The sequence below is a fragment of the Copadichromis virginalis genome, linkage group LG15, assembly GCF_057382275.1.
Source record: "Copadichromis virginalis isolate Kocher_CV1m ecotype Utaka linkage group LG15, C_Virginalis_male_GT1.1, whole genome shotgun sequence".
Lineage (NCBI taxonomy): Eukaryota > Metazoa > Chordata > Actinopteri > Cichliformes > Cichlidae > Copadichromis > Copadichromis virginalis.
Genome location: NC_140632.1, coordinates 4284772 through 4300670, shown reverse-complemented (window position 1 = coordinate 4300670; position 15899 = coordinate 4284772).

Here is a 15899-nt window from a genome sequence, read left to right as displayed (position 1 = left end):
TGGAAATATCTTATTTAATGACAGTAATAAATAAGCAAGTCTGTACTTTGCAGGCTATTGCTATTCTGCAGCCTTCTATTAATCCTTGCCACCATGTCCCGCATAATCAATCTATACAATTTCGATCTACTCATGACCCTCTCGTAACAATGGAAGTTCTCTAGCCTCTGTTCGGGCCCCTTTCCCCCTTCTGCTCTTCTGATTCTCTGCCAAAGTCAACCATAGGCATTTACGTTTCCAGCCGTGGCGCTTCCGGCATCTGCACACGCTTATGTTTACACAGGATGTTCAAACTTGATGCAGATTAAACAAATCCAATTTGGAGGCTAAGTTCAATCACCTCTTTTATTTCAACATTAACTAGATGAAGCTGGGGGCCAGATTACCACTGCCATTTCCAAGAGGATTGGGTAAGGGGGAATGAACTGTACACAAATAAGTCCAAAAAGTATTTTGAGAGTGCTTATATGCAGATGGATGTCATCCGCTAGTTCCCACAGGCTTGCATGTGGTTGGATTTGCTCAGTGTGCGTAGAGTAGTGTTTTCAACAAAAAATCTCCAGCTCTCCCTGGCAGAGTGTCGTGAGCCTTCTCAGGGCCCATGGGTAGTTCAGCATTTGTGTGGTTCCCACACTTATGGTGTAAATGGAGGCCTGGCTTTGTGCACACAGGCCCAGACCAAACACACGTAGAGCAATTCAGTGTTATGAACATTTAATTTTGCCAGGACATTTTTTTTTATCTAGCATCAGATAGTCGCTGATTGCTTAAACTCAGGAAACACAGTATAGGTCAGACGCCAATCGTGCCAAGTTCACTTTCTCATATTGTAGAGCAGACACTCTCAGAGCTTTGCTGCTGTTTGGGCCAAGCTACTGGTTCAGGACTGGGATGGGAAATTTGGCGGAATGGTCTCTGACCTTTTCACAAGTACAAAGGGACTTTCTTTGTGTCCAGAAGAGCAGTCATTTGTTCAACAGGATTTTTAATTGCTGCTCGCTTCAAAAAAAGTGCCGAGTTTGGCTGCTGTTTGTGTCCTCACCTGGCTCCTCTTACGCATTTCAGAGGGGCTCTGACCTTCCAAGACACCTGTTTGGCTAGCGTACGACTGCCCATCTGCTCCCAGCTTACGCAGCCACCCCACTTCTACGAAGCAACTCTATTCAGGATGGCTAGCTGTCCGCCTAATTGTATCACATTCTACATGCTTTGTCCTGGCATTCCCTTGCTAGCAAAAGGTTGCCAAAATCTCATCCGCCACATCAGAGGGCCCTATTAACCCCTGACCCCTGGTTGGTGTGTGTGGACAAGGTCGCTCCTCACACCCAACGCCGGGCCCATTAACACGTCGCCCCACAGTAGAAAAACTATTTTGACGGGCTGTAATTGGTGCTAAGTGATGGTGGACAAAGGCCCCCTCTGTGCTGCCCGCTGGACTGAACAGTACTGACCACTCTTGGAGCTTCACGCTTGACATTTCCTTTCTGAGTCCAATGTGAGAAGAGAGGACCCGGGGAAGCCCCTTCCTGCACCACCACCTCCTCCATTTCTCCACCCCTTCAGCCCTTTCCATATGCCACGGTGCTCCTTTGAAAACGTGAGATAATGAGGGTCTCAGGAGAGAACAGGCCAGAGCAGGATTGCCTGGTCTAGATCTGTGGACGCTGATTAATCCAATGGTAGGCCGTTCCTTTCAGAGTCACCCTAATTAGTTTATGTTAGCTGGAGAAGGTCAGGGGGGCGTGTTCGACTGAGGCCTTTTCTTTAAATGCCACAATAGTGTGATGATCTGTGGATGCAGGTGCAGCATTCGGCTGCTTTTATGTTGCTGAGCCGCTTTGGGTCTCGGTTGTACGGTTCAGTTGCAACCTGGCAAAGACAATGAGGTCTTTTACTTGTGAGTATATGACATTTTTGAAAACAACCCTCCAGCCATCTAGTTTTCCTTTCTCAGGCTTTCCAAGTTCATTAGTCATAAACTCAAATATTATAACGTTCTACAAATAGCACAGGGAAAACCCTCAGCATTGTATGTGGTATAGTGGTTGAAAAACTGAAAAGGCTGCAAGCCAGGACTTCCGAACAACTAAAGACTATGGAGAATAATTTACTGGTAGTCTTGGCCTGTGTGATTGTATTTCTAACCCAGAGCAGACCCAGTATATTTAAACCACGTTGAATTAGTTACTATGCGAATAAGAAGTTTCCTTGAAACTTATCACCATTTACGTTGACTGACTTCATATTTATGGCAAATGCAAATCCTTTTAATGATTGACTGTGATCCCAAATTCCCCCTAGCTGTGTACATCATGAGTCCTTAGTAACAGCCCAAGGCAACCCAGCCAGGCTTCTCTCACACAAAGCTCTATACTTAAGACAGGTCTAACTCCCTTCCCCATAGGCCATGCCATGCTCTCATCCCCGTATTTAACATTCTGACGTCAGAAAGAAGCAGAGGAGGCAGCAGAGGAGACTTTAATACTAAATCTCTCCCCCTGTCATTATCGGCCCCTGTGACCGCCTATCAGAGGCCCTTGAGTGATGTGGGAAAGCCTGTGCCCTGTCCTCCCAACTCCTGTAGGCCAGGCCGCCTGTTCTGTCCAAACCAAACTAAAAACTACAGGACAGGAACAGCTAGGGTTGACATCAATGAGGCGCCGAGCTCTTTATGCCCACTCTGTGGTCAGGAGGAGAGAAGCCTGGATATTAATCTCTTTTACTCACGTCTTTCCTCGCGTGTTTCCTTCCTCTTTCCCCTCCTCACCATGAAAGCTATATATCTGGGCTCTCAATCACATTACAGCTTAATCAAATAAAGGCAGGGAGTGTTTCTTTTGGTAGCTGCTGCAATTACAGTCGCAGCTGGAGGAAGCATCCTCTCCAACACCGATACGGTAGAAAGAAATTAACGTTGTGTCCTCAGCCCAGCTCGGAGTGATGTATAGTGCCAGCCACTCTTTGCCTGTTTTGCTTTAACCTGTAAAACATTAGATGGACTGATAAGTAACTGCTTTAAACAGATGGTATTCCACATAAAATGACACAATAGAGATCCAAAAACATCAAGATTATGTCTAATAAGTAGTAACTAGTTAAATGCTGACTGTGAGAAACCTCATTATTATTGTGGCTTTTCAAACACCTGTGGTGAAGTGAAAAAGCCCAAACGTGCCAACTCAGTCAGTCAGTCCACCAGCCCATGTAATGTGGGCCTTTATGAGAGGACACCTGCAGCACCCAGCGTCCTCAGTCAGCTTTGTGAAAGCCTCGGAAATGGGTGGGGGACAGAGGGGAGAGCTAGAGGGCCAGACCCAGGTTTGTGCCCTGAAGGCCTTAACTATCACCCCAGTCCATGGGTTGCCTTTGGCCTTGCTAACTGTTCCATGAAATGGGCCCCAGGAACAGTGCAAACCTCCCAGAAACAGGCTGCTCACTGTTAGCCAACAGTGCTCTCTTTGTGTGAAAATTGTCAGAGCTGGCCCTTTTCTGCACCGGTCCTGCCTTTCTTTTGAGCCTCAGCTGTGAGCAAACAAAGCTGGCTTAAAGGTCTGCGTGGTGGTTAGCTAGGTAGCTGGCTAGCAGCATTAGTGTTTGTGTGAGTGAGAGCAATGTAGTTTCCCGTGTGAGCAGGTGGGCTTTCATTGACTAATTAGAGAAGATGACAATTACTCGCATTGTAACATGGTTACAAAATACACGCTTTCAAATCTAAGATTTTACACATGATGACATAATAAAAATGATTTAGTCATTCCCAGATCTGAAAATGAGGGAAACACAGCCTCAGATAAACAACAACACATGAGACAAAATGCAGAAGTAGTGTGTGTAAAACTAAGTACACCCCATGTGTAGGTAGTAAAACTACATTTAGCAACAATAACTTGATTTGTTTCCTGTATGATTATCATTTCATTCTGTCATATTTTAGAGGACTTTTGACCCACTCTTCTTTACGATGCACTTTTAGTTCTGTGGATTTTTTTTTTTTTGCACATCTCTATCCCACCACAGCATTTCAGTCAGGTTAAAGTGTGAATTCAACCAATGAAGCACCTTGATTCTTTTCTTTTTTTAGCCATTCTGTTGCTTATTTGCGATCATTGTCCCATTGAAAGACCCAGTTTCAGCCAAAAGACACTCTTCCAGTCTTCCTGTGGTTTGTGCAAACCTAAGTTGGGCTGCTATGTTTTGTTTTTGTTTCTGAGAGAAGAGGCTTGTTCAGTCTTTTTCTAATTGTACTGTCATGAATTTTAACATTTAATATGTAGAGTCTAAGATGTAGCTCTTGGGTATTTTGCAGTTTCTCTGGCTACGTTCACACTGCAGGTCTTAATGCTCAATTCCGATTTTTTGATCAAATTTGATTTTTTTGTCTGCTCGTTCACACGCCAAATAAAATGTGACAGCAAACGCGCTCTAGTGTGGACCCTCAAACCGGCCCGCATGCGCAAAAGAAGACGTCACACACAACGCGCTCTGTTTATACCCAGAGAAAACAGTATTGTTTGACTGATGGCCCTTAATATAAAGACTCGTTTCGGACTTTACGTTTCCCAATTTTGCTTTAAGTTATAAAGTTATTTTGTTATTTACATATGGCTTAATAATGATCCTTATTGCTGTTTAGAGAGGAGCGGTGCTTCAAAGGATAGTTGCAGATTTCTGTCAGAATCTGCAGATTATACAGTACAAATAAAATGTTCACGTTTCTCCAACGCTGTCTTCCCAACAGTTTCACTAACATCTACACTGGATGGACAGGAAGCGTTCACGATGTCTTCTCCGGCGCTGATAATTGGCGTCTGTCTTGTGTCAGTGACGTAAAAGATGGATTTAATGCGACACGACCGTTCAAACAGCAGTCGCTTTCTAAAACATCGGATATGTATCGGATTCAGCACCACAAACGAAAGTGACCCAGATCGGATTTGAAAATATCGGATTTGTGCCGTTCACACTGTCATACCATGATCGGATATGGGTCGCATAGGGTCAAAAAAGTCGGATTTGATGCGCTTTCGCCTGCAGTGTGAATGTAGCCTCTGAGTAGTGCACAATCTGACCTTGGGGTGAATCTGACAGCCACTCTTGGGAAGTCAACTGTCTTGAATGTTTTCCACTTGTGAATAATATTTCTCACTGTAGAATGACGTCAACTTCAACTTCGAATTGATTGTTTTGCAACATTACAGTGACTTTAAGGGTAAAACAAATGATTTTACACATGCATAAATCATCCAAGCAGAGTTGATTTATGCATGTTTATTTCAAATAATGTTGATTGTGTTGTCACGGCATAAAATGTTTTGAGGAAACAGAAGAAACATTTATTAAATGCTATCTGTTATGGGGTTTCATCTGCGGTTGAAATGGACCATCAAGTCACCACAGCTTTTGGTTCACATGAGTGAACTCCCTACAAGATTTCTTCATTTTCAAAGCTGTGTGTAACACAGAGAAGCTATACAGCACTACAAAAATGAGCAATAACTACAAGTGCCATGGCAATGATAAATGCTTCACCATATTTACTGAGGTGGATAAACTCTGCTACAGCAGCTTTTTCCTTTTTTCCTCCGCTTTTGGATGGAATGGAAAACCAGTAGCACTTGGTTTAACCGCATTTAACTTTGCATAATTGTTCCCAAGGTTGCTGTTTTTTATTTCTAGGCTTTCTGTGCCAATATAATTCAATCTCTGTGGCCAAGCCAAATATTTGCAGCATGGCTTATGCTTCTAAACTGAGCTGTAGTGGGCAAAAGTGGTTTTGCCTCGCCACCAGCACTGCACAGACAAGGCAATAAACAGATTCGCTGCTCATCAACAACAAATCTGCTTCTAATCACTGATTGTCAGTGTCATTCCGTCCTCTGTTTTACAATAAAATTTGCGCGATTAGATCAACACGCAGTCATCCAGAGCACTGAAGTTTTATTATGCTTCAATCCACACCTTGCTCGGCACTGAACCTCATGCTGGATGGCTTGATGCAGCTGTTTACTACTCCGCTGGAACAGATGACACAAACTAGAGGGAGTCAAAGTCATTTACAGTTAGTTAAATTCCCTGCTGAGAGGCCTTGTTAAATGTTTCTTCCACAGACTTTGCTGGGAAATATTTGCAATGGTTTCCATCCAGATCTGGGTCATTCGGTTCCACATTCACTGCACAGGTGAGCTGGAGCAGGTTTGTTTGGCATTGGTCACTGGCTGTCCTTTCCTTTCCACAGGGCTGGGAAAGCAGTACCACAAGCAGCTTGCAACAACAAGAGATGCTTTTGTCCAGGTTACCGCAGCGAAATGACACCGCTAAGCTACCTGCTGCCAATGTTGTCCAGGTCTCCCAGGACAGTCCCTGGGGGCTACCAGACCTGCTGCAGGCCAGACAAATAGATTCAGAAGGAGAGTGAGAGCCATCGGGAGAATAGGTAACACTGTCAGCCGGTTGTTCAGCTGCAGCATACAGATGAAAACAACCTCTTTCACATGGAGTGTATTTTGGCTTTCAGAGCTATAATCATAGATGATTAGCCTAAGAACTCAATTCCGAGCGGGGACTATTTCTTATTCCTGTCACACTGTCAGAAATTATATTTACCTACCACTTTTCCCAACTGTCTCAAGACATAAAGGGCAACTTCACTGATCAGTGGAAATCAGGCAGGGGTGTTATATTTATTTTAAATATTAAAAGGGTTCACTTCATTTCACAGTGTATGTACAGGTTCACACGTATGACTGCAAGACAGCAGGGATGCTGTGGTGTTCCAAATGGCACATTCAGGCCAGAAAAGAGAGAGCCTCAAATCACAATTTTTAAAAACAAATTAAACTAACAGTTTATAAGGGATCACTTAAAAGAACCCAAATGCAATACAGCTATGTGCTAACCTAATGCGACATATGCTTTAAATGTTGAATAAACTTGCAACAATCAAACAAAAGCCAATGAAACCTATTTTGGTGTCTTTTAAGCACAAGAGAGACGTCTCGAGAGGAAAACAATACCATCCGATCAGCAGCCGTATCCTGCAGTGGGAAATGGAAATGGATCTGTTGCGATTGAAAAAAAAAAAAAACTGTTCAATGCGGCATCATTTCCTTCTATAAAAAACCACACAAAAAAACTTTTGTATGACATTAACATGGCAAATTAGTTCAAAAACCTGAAAAAGTAATAAGTAACTTATTAGACTGCGTTGTGTATACTTGATAGAAAGGCTAGGGATATGATATTAGGGCTACAAAGTCAAGTTCTCCTGGCAATCCCAGTACATCATCTTGTTGCCAGACCACATCAGCTGGTGGCTGAAGTGATGCCATTCTTCATCCATCTTCATTTGCTAATTCAGTTCATAAGTGGCTGGAGCCTATCCCAGCTGTCGTGGGGCAAAGGGCGAAGTACACCCTAGAGAGGTCGCCAGTCTATTGCAGAGCTAACACACAGAGACACACAACCAGTGACACTGAAATTCAAACCTATGCCAATTAACCTAAGTCATGCATGTCTTTGGAAGCTGGAGTACTTGGGGAGAACCCATGCAACCACAGGAGGACCCAAGACCTTCTTGCTGTCAGGTGAGAGTGCTAATCACTGCACAACCTTGGTTTCAATCTGCATTTTGTAAAATCAAATCTCCTGTCCATAATTGCTACTGTCTTGGCAAGCCGCACTGCAACCCATACGCACCTCAGAGTCCCCTTTTCATGCTGTGTCTGACTTAATCAATGATCAAAATCATCTCCTGTCACTAATAGCCAGTATATGTGTGTGCGCACACGTGCATGCATGTGTGTGTGTGTGTGTGTGCATGTGTGGTTTTGCATGAGGTTTGGCTTTTCATTTATGTACATGGAATAAAAGGGAGATCCCCGAACAAAGCCATACTGCCAAATATAAATTACTGCAGATGGAAACAACAGTTCCCCTTTGGCAATAATCCTTCACAGTACAGTGGTCCCTCGCTATAAGGCAGCTCACCCTTCGCGGCATCGTTGTTTCGCGGATTTTCTTCGTGCAAGCTCGTCAAATTTACATAAATCTTCGATCGCTAGCAGTGCTGTACTGTATGTTTGTACGTTTTCTCCCCAACTAACTCAACAATCACCGTCAAAGGCAACCCCGGATGCATTTGGCTTCATTCTATAATACTGAACTTATTTTTCTACGAAGGTTTAAACTTCGAGAGCGTTTAAACAAGAGAGAAAAGTGTGAAAATGTTCATGCCTGTCTGAGAAAAGTATATAAAGTGTGTAGTGATGCGTTTTACAGCCTTAAAACATTTGTAATAATTGTAAAAAATAAAGTTGGCTACTTCGTGGATTTCACCTGTCGCGGGTTATTTTTAGAACGTAACTACCACGATAAACGAGGGACCGCTGTAGCTGAATAATTTTGTTAATGCAAAATCACAATAATTCAAATGGGTCTTTAACTGCATATTTTATATAAACAATGACAGTTATTTTTTAGTTTTGCATGTTTTTTGTTTTTGTTTTATATGTTTTATCCTCTTAGTAATATTTTCATAATTCTTTTCATTTATATTTAATCAAAGAAATATTATTCTGAAATATCTAAACGAAGGCTTCACTGGTTTGCTGTTTGTTAAAGACTAAAGGACATGTTAAGGACTGATGTCACCCCACAACAGGTGCAGCCCTCTCTTTGGTCTTCTAATACTTATCTCCCTTCTACAGATCAGCATAGGTGGTCCCTCTTTTCTATAGGACCCCTATGTTTCTTTTACCACTCCCCTCAATTTATCCCCAGCTCTATTTCCCAGTCTCACTGAGGTGTCAGTGCCAGAAGAAATGGGATGCGTATTTCTGGGCGCAAGCTGCGAGTTTACCATAGCATATTTTTATCATGAAAAGCCAACACGGAATAGGACGGCCATGCACAGCTGCTGGTCTAATTTGCTCTAAGCATGTACAAATAGGACGGCCCACACAGACCATAAAAGTGGAGTGGAGGTTTTGCTCAACGCGGCACTTTTGTCTGACCAGAGGCAATGGGACGCCTTCCAAAGAACAAACAGATCACAAAAGAAAAGAGAAGCGAAAACACACAAAGGCACTCTCACATGAGAGTTAGGAATACAGTAGAAGAACTCAAGAAGATGGACTACTGCTGCTGAGCTATTTGAAGCAATGTTTGCTAAAGCGAATTCCCTTTTATGCTGAATAGATGAGGTTGTGTCCGCATTAAATTCTTAAGAGTGGCTTCTGATAAATATAACAATGGGATATAAAAATAGCTTTTTTTTAAATTAATCAAGTCAATGTTGATGAACATCAGAATGTAAACATATAAATCCCTTTTTTCTGCTAACAAACTCTCAGCGCTGCTTTTCACCTTCAGACCAATGCACCTCCTGTTCATTCTCCATACATTTTATTGCACCACGGAAACTTTTATTTTCTCTCGAGCCAATTGCTCTGGAAATCCCCTGTAGATCCTACAAGTCTTGAACGTTGGTGAAAGTATATACTACATGCCTGCGCATGAATTCACACACATGTACAAGCACACACATACACACCAAACGGGCGTGCTTACATATGTCTGAACGGGGTTCCCCTTTAGACACCAGATAAATAACTAACTTCAAACAGTAAACTAGGTGCTAATGAACTGGATCCTGACAGGGTTTGCTTTCCGCAAGCAAGGACCCACCCCACAATGGATTCATTCACGGGATCTCAGCCATGGAAAGTGTTGGTAAAGTAATCCCACTAGAGTTTATGTGACCTTTTCTAACTCTCAGTACGTCTTTCTCCTGTCGTGCCTTTAAGGCTTGGCCAAAGAAAACACTGACCTGCATCAGCTGATACAGGCAGAGGCGACCCATATTTGCATCTTTCAAAATGGCACCCATTCACAACCGGTTGGCAAATGTGGTGAGGAAAGGAACACAACGCCCAGCTTCCTCTTACGCTGTACCTGTGAGATCAGTCATGGTCACTTCAAGGTCAGTGTCAGTGGTTGTTTCTTCTCTCTGGTCTGCAGCACTGGACGTGGCTGAATGGCATCTGAATGCTTCAGTGCAGTCCTCAACATGCGTGACCTGCAAGAAAATATGTTATTTAATCTTCAAAAGCATATGGGCAATGTTTCCACCGTGTGTCTGTGTGAACTGACAGACCTAATAAAAAAATCGCACCATTGCTTGTGGCTTTATTCAACGTATTTGAGCTATTTCTGCAGGAACAGCAACGTCAGCCACTTCAAACTTTCATGCGCACCTGCTGAAACCGACAAAGTATCGTTTTCAACAGCTAAGGACTATGAACTCATCGGGTTTAATATCTGAAAATGTCATCCATGTGTTTTAATTTTGCACAAGCGGGAGTATCTGTCCTAGGCGAGCGATCACTGTCTATCCACATGTCTGTGCTCATTCATATCTTTTATGCTTATGGGCAGCAAAGCGATGAAATACTGGCCCTGACAGGTAAAGCGATATGCTATGCGATGGAAGTTCTTTTACAGTAGCCCATTTTCAGAAAGGAGCTCGATATTTAAACATATGATATCCTGTTCCAAACCACAGTTCAGAGCAGCCTCTCTTCTAAATGTGAGGGTCACACTGCACTGACAACCTGTATTTATGGCTATCTGACCTGACACCATGAAGTTTTATTTCCATCAGATGTTTCCATGCAAGAAGAAGTGAACAGGGAAAAAAGGGAATATCAGTGTTGGCTATTGCGCGCGGAAAATTCTAGTTTAATTGAAAATCCATGAATTTGTATGTTTTAGCTTTACTTTCAAATTTCCCCCCTTTTTTTAAGTATTTAGAATTTTTATGGGATTGGCCTTAGCTTGGTAACATTTTTCAATTTTTACTGTAAGATCCTTTTACTAAAGCACCTTTAGCTCCACCTGTATAAACAAACAATTATTTTAAAAATAAAAGAGCTTTTCTGCAGGGCTTTCAGTGCAGTTTAAGGGTTACATAATCTATCAGAGGTGGCGTTGGAGCTACTTAGATGAATACAGGCACTTTTCATCAACTCATAGACTGTTTAGTCACTGTGTGTTACACTGTACATCAGTATATATATTCTCTATTGATGATCACACCTCGCCTGCTTCAACTCTCTTGACTGAATTCAAAATGATGCTGACATTTACAGAACAAATACCCCGCATGTTCTTCTTTGTTGAGTTTTTTTTCCCCACTTTGTTTTTACTTAAATAAATAACGGTATGAAATTTCATGAGAGCTATGGGAATCCATGGCTTAAAAATAAATCAGTTCACAAGAAGCAGACATGATTTTAACAGCTTAAAAAAAAACTATAACACTCTGCAGGCCACAAGGATGTTTAGCCTTTGTTCCCCAGAGTCCTGCACTGTCAAGAGCCTCTCTTGTGCTGTTTCTCAGGGTTTCTGACCCCCTCAGCACCTAGTCCCACAGGACAAAACATGTGGTTTTGTTGGATTGGAGAAAATGGAGAGTTCAGCAGGATGCAGAGGCATAGGTGCAGGGGATATAACCTTTTAAAAACAACACCTTCGAACAGTGTTTGAATCAGTATTAAGCCATGAATGAGGCCTCCGCTGACACGTCAAAGAAGACGGTGAGGTAAGTCAGTTCCTTGTTGCATTCGTTACTCCCTCTCACCTATCCCACCTCCCCATCACATGCCTCAAAGAACACCCCTTCACCCTCCCCGAGCCCACCTCACCCCCAAAGCATAGGGCTCGACAGCATGAATGGAGCATTGTGATGCGTCTCCGTCACGGCAGTGAATGTTTTCACTTCCATTTGATCCGTCGGCGAGGCTGCTAATTGGGTAAGCGTGTTCCCAGGTCACCGGGAGGTTTCTCTTTCCATAAATACAGAGCACCGGCGAAGGCTTCTACAGATGTTGTTTCCCACCCGCTTCCAAGTAGGTTCAGACCAGCTTCAGGGAGTAGATGTAATTTATTGTGTCTAAAACCACAGTCCAAAAGCCTTCCTTCTCTTTCTCTTCATTGCTCTAAAGACTACATTTTATCATTCTCCCAGGCACCGTAGCATAGGTGATGTTTGTCCTTTCCTCCAGCTCGGACTGTGTGTACCAAGTTGCTCTTAGAACCACAGGTGTCATGATGACATGGGCACGGTGTCCAGCCTTGACAGGTCCAAATTATGTTATTTTCCATTTATCCTTAAACCAATGACACGGTTTATGAGGGTCAGGGTTTATTTGTTTGTTTTTGTCATGGAATTTACATTTCCTCTCTTACATAAGGCCTCAACACAACCTCGTGTGCCAGCACTAAACACTCACAGCAAAAACAGAGAGCTTTGACAAACTCACATGCATGTTTGCTACACCTAGTCTTTGGTGTGTGTGATAAAAAAAATTGAATAAAATGGCCAGGGGGCCAGAGAAAGTGTCCTTCAACCTGAGTGCCAAGGTTTTTGCCCGCATTGGCACTCATCCTGCTATGCTGAGTGGTCCATGAGTACTTTCCAGTTCCTAGGCTGTTCTTCTGCACTAGAGTCGGACACCAGACTCGGATGGGACAAGTAACAGTAGGCTCTCAGTTAATCTAAAAATATAATTTTTATTCTAAAAAAGCAAAACAAAACAAGTTTTTGTGAACCAAGAGATGGCTTGCACAATTAGAAAGCAACATTAGTCTCCTTTTGAGATATTACAAACAACTTTATTTGCATTATCTCAATTGATTTAACTCCATCTAATGTTGTGGTAACTTTAGTGGCCACTGTCAGGTCTTTCTTTCTGTCTCCAGAGCAAAAATAAAAAAAAAAATCAATTAATAAAAATTTAAAAAAGAAAAGAAAAATACTGAAGTGACATAATTTTAACTACTTTAAATGCTCACTCAGAATTATATTTGTCCATTATATAACATGAATTCAAATGTTAAAAACGCTATTTAGTTTACTGTTTCATTTAGTCATTTAAATAAAGAAATGCCTCCAAGCCTTCTCTCTTCCAACACTGGTGTGGTCAAATGGCGCCACCATGTGGTAGCAGAGGTGTTATCAGGTTTTGAAGGGCCATCATTTCCTTCAACAAGACTGACAATGATTTCAAATTGCATTTGTCTCTCTGCAAATACGTGCAGTCATTAACAGTATTTCAACCAATGCATATGTGTAAAAAGAGATATAATTGATACAGTTCGGGAGTATAAAATTTCTGATAGAAAAAGCTGTTGCTAGGTGTGATTTTGCCAGTGGAAGGCTGACAAGATCTAATAGGTCAAAGTTCACAGTGTTGATGATGAGTTATTACGTCCTTTTCCATGAAGGAGATGCTCTTTCACTCAATTTAAAGACATTTATCTTAAAATATAACAGTTTGAATTTCATAAATCTGACTTATACGAAAGCAGCTGTATAGGAAAGTTAGCACATTCATCTTTCCTATGGTGGCGACATGAGGTTGATGTCCCTGCCCAGTTTTAGAATCCATTTCACTCTGAGGCGAAAGTATAGATAGAAACCAGGGGGTGGCAGGCTACACACATGGGCTCACTTCATGCCTAAATGACTAACAAAAAAACCACGAAACACACCTACATATTAAAAGCTACAAAGCTGGCTGTAATTCAGCGTGGCTGGGTGGTTGTCAGTAGAACACCATCTGTACAAATGGTAAAAAAAATGCTAACCATCTTTCTTACTGATGTGTTTCATTAGCTGGCAGTACGAATATGTGGAAAAGGCAAACTCAAATGATTCATCTTGATTCACTCATTGAGGAGGATGTGGGAATTATTGAAGGTGGGCTGATCACTTTGAGGTATATAACTGTTCGTGCTGTTTGAGGTCTGTAACTTTAAAAGCCATTTAAACAAAAATAATAATCCTGTTAGGATTACACCATCCGTTGAAAACATTACAACTTACAAATCGACCCTTACGCAAGGATGCATTTATAAATGCAACTTTAAATGTAAATACAATAAAGTAATAGTAAAAACAATAGAAAAAACGACAGTCTATCTCTCCATTAATCAGTGGTTAGCAATTTAAATGCAGTAAATGAAGACTAGGGACAATGCTCACTTCTTCAAAGAAGAAACAGGTTACACTTTATGGATACACTTACCTGTACTTGCTCATTTAGACTGTCTTTCTACCTGTGGAACAACTGCAGAGTTACTTCACTTGTGCAGAAATTATCAAGGACAAAACTGGCAGGAGGAAGTCTCTTTTTGGATCTACAATATTATCTGTAAATTTAAGCTAATGTCAATTTTATCCCATGGTTATCTGAACAAAATGACAATGAACAACCCGTGCTAATGTAGTTGCTGCTAGCTAAAATACAAGACTGTAATATGGGTGCCATACCGAGGGCAACTGTGACGGCTACAATCACAGGCACCTTGTTTGCTTGAATGATGACACAGACATATTTCACTTTTAAAATGAAAATACATGCTTCTTTGTATAAAATGCTGACTTTTATATGTGTTAAAGCAATATTACCCTACATATTAGTTAAGCCACAGCTGCCCTAAATTAAAAGTATTGGTAATTACCAAAATTATTTTTTATGTTTCTGTAATGGTTAATTTACATGTATGTACACCTGTAACATCTTTTTTAAATTCTTTTTTTTACTATTGTTAAACCAATTATTGTTGTTATCCATGAATTTTTAAAAATTTCTGTTTAGAAAAAAACAGCAGAAAAAGGCAAATTATTGATTTTTGATTAAAACGCCAAGTTACAGTTATTTACTTGCATTTGTGAACAGAAAGAATTCATTTTATTTCTAGTACTTCATTTATTTTGGTCTCCTCAAAGAAGTTCCAATGTGCCGGCTGAAATTTGGGTATAAAAACATGAATTCAATCCAGTGAATTCCATGATTTCTAGTTTTAAATATGTTTTTGACAGATTTCTAAAATATATTTTTTCTTGTTTTCATGAGAGGTAGTCTAATAGACAAATAAACAAAAACAAACAAATATACACAGTATGCGTTTTTAAATAAATATATAAAATGCTCTTCACCTTTTTTGTGTTATTTTGCAAAGCTCTGTTCTGTCATTTGGTCGTATATTACATGAGTAATAATATTTGAGTAAAAATGACTTTTTATTTACATCAGAAAATAATATCTAATTATCACTGGAACAATGGCCAGGTCTCTTGGAAAAATAGAAAGAATATTTTTGCCTTGAATATACAACCTAAAATACCCAACATCTAAACAAATCTGAAAGTGCATAGGCCATTATTTTGAAGATTTCTTCAGTTTGAGACACAGTGGGTTAGCATGATGTATTTTTAGTGATACAATTTCCCGCATCTACTATCACAATTGCATCCAAAATGGGCAACTGTAACAATCTGACGTTTTTGTACGATAGTCTTCCTGGTCCTTATTAGTAAAAAGATATTAACAGTACCATGGTGAAAATTTTTGTTTCTCAGAAAGATGATTAGCATTTCAAGTAGTCTGTAAATTATGAAGGTACATTTTAAAACAACAACAAACAAACCTCTCTTAGTATAATGTCAAACCAAATTAAATTTAATAACCTCGTGTTGCAGTGTTGGTTCTACTGACATCTCTATTTGAGCCAACTAAGAGCTGCCGTTTTCTTGTTATTTCCACAATAACAAAGTGGTAACAAAGTGACAGTATTAGCTGAGCGGCTGAGTATGTTCACTGAAATATTTTTGTTAGCATTGATAAACTTGCTAGCTTTAGCTGGTCTGTACCTTTTAACCACTGAGACGGACAGTATGGTAGTTTATTAATTTTATTTCTCATATTTTGCTGAAAACAAACTCACCTCTGTGGGATATTATGCTACGTGCACCTCGGCCACTTCCTCCTACGTTCCCACCTCCGTTCTCTACCTGTGTGAACTGGGCGTGTTTTACTCCCAAAGGAGCCTCATTC